The sequence below is a fragment of the Dunckerocampus dactyliophorus genome, chromosome 15, assembly GCF_027744805.1.
Source record: "Dunckerocampus dactyliophorus isolate RoL2022-P2 chromosome 15, RoL_Ddac_1.1, whole genome shotgun sequence".
NCBI lineage: Eukaryota > Metazoa > Chordata > Actinopteri > Syngnathiformes > Syngnathidae > Dunckerocampus > Dunckerocampus dactyliophorus.
Genome location: NC_072833.1, coordinates 4656936 through 4658825, shown reverse-complemented (window position 1 = coordinate 4658825; position 1890 = coordinate 4656936).

Below are 1890 nucleotides of genomic sequence, written 5' to 3'. Positions count from 1 at the left end.
TTTGTTTGTGACTTGCCTGACACATTGTGACCATGATTGATAAATCTGCTGAGGTAGTAAAAATGTTTTGAGAGTAAAGATCAGACCCGGTATGAAGTCTGCATGCACTGTGGTTTCCGTCCCTGCATGTGGGCTCTCTGTTTGGGCATGCCGGCCCATCCTGGTGGTCCTGTACTGATCGTAATTCCGCTGATAAACTTTATCTAGGCTAGTCATCGTGCAAGTTTACAGGAATTGTTTCTCTCGTTTTTGCATCGTTCAGGTACTCACAAATACTCTCAGATAATATGAGATGATGAACGCGTTCATGCAATCGATGTGATGATGTATCATTTCGAAGCTAAATGGTTATAAGGACATCAAGTCTCCTCTCTGTCATGCGCTAGTGTGCACACTTCCTGCAAGGAATCCGATTAGAATCACCTGAAAAGAAAAACATCCATTATAGGAAGAGGCTTTCATTTAAGTAGCTTCATGCTTTCTCGTCTTCACAGGGCCACTGAACCATCAAGCCCAGGGTACCAGCACTTGGCGATTTACCGGCGCTAATTCACACACACTGGAAGAACTTTATTTACAATATGTCACGCCTTTGCTCTGCATGGTTCACCTCAGCTACACTTTATACGGGTGTAGGGACAAATATCCTGTTGACTTTTTCTTCCATTTTTTTTTGTCTTTTGGGTGAAAATCTGGCAGAAGCACATAAAGGAAAGACGGGGTGGTGTTTTCTGGTGGTCTAGGGGTCCCTGCTAATGCATTCCCATATGATATGATGCACTTCAAGTCCTAAAACACACAAGATAAGCTTAAAATAGTCATAAAAGCAAATGATTGGCGTGGAATTTCCGTACGATTCACATTTTCATATGAAAAATGAAGTCACAAAGCCCGCGTACTGTTACTTTCATGGAATATAATCACCATAACTCATGTAATTTTTATATTGCGTATTTTTATATTATAATATTCATCATATTGTTGTATAATGAACACTTCCTTCATTTATGTTTTCTTTAAGATGCTTATCCGCGCACCAGTCACTTTATTAAGAACACCCGTCCAATCTAAAATGCTCAATTGTGACTGAAATGGCCAACTATTATATTTTAACTTTTTTTTTATATCGTGGTTGTAGTTAGAGCACTACTGAATGCTGTTTCCAATATTTTGCCCCATGCTTACACATATTAGACATAAAATAGGTTAAAATGAGCACTAATGCCTTCACAATGCAGTATTTTCAATGTGCAGGGGTACCGAATGTTACATCGGGTGTGCTTTATATCATCGTTAATATTGTGGTGATAGAGCACTACTGAGAGCTCTTTCTAATATTTTGTCCCATTCATACTGCATAAATAGGCTAAAATGACTTTGCAATGCGAAATTTTCAATGTGCTTTATATATATATTGTCCTTAATTGTGGTGGATGTTAGAGCACTAAAGTGTTGTTGGGCTAAAATGAGCGTTAATATCGTAGAATTTTCAGTGTGCAGGTGTACCCAGTTATGCCCCTTGATGTAAAATATCTTTCAAAAGTACTCTAAAAGACCAAAAAACGATTTCCAATGCACAAAAATATGATCTTATAGACATTTTTTGCGTTGCCATCCCACTTTTATGATGCGTTTGAACGTAACACAACGTCCAAACTAAACACTGTCCTCACTGACGTTCCAGTGACATTTGCATCCCGTTTACGTTCATTTCCAAAAGGCTCTGCAGATGTTTAATATAGTCAATGGCCGCCCGTAGTGTCTCCACCTTACTGAGCCGCTTGTCCTCAAACTCCTGCGGCAGGTGCTCCCTGAGGCGCGCGTACCCCTCGTTGACGCAGCGCACCCGGTGCCGCTCCCTCTCGTTCCTTTTGCGTATGAACGCGGGTT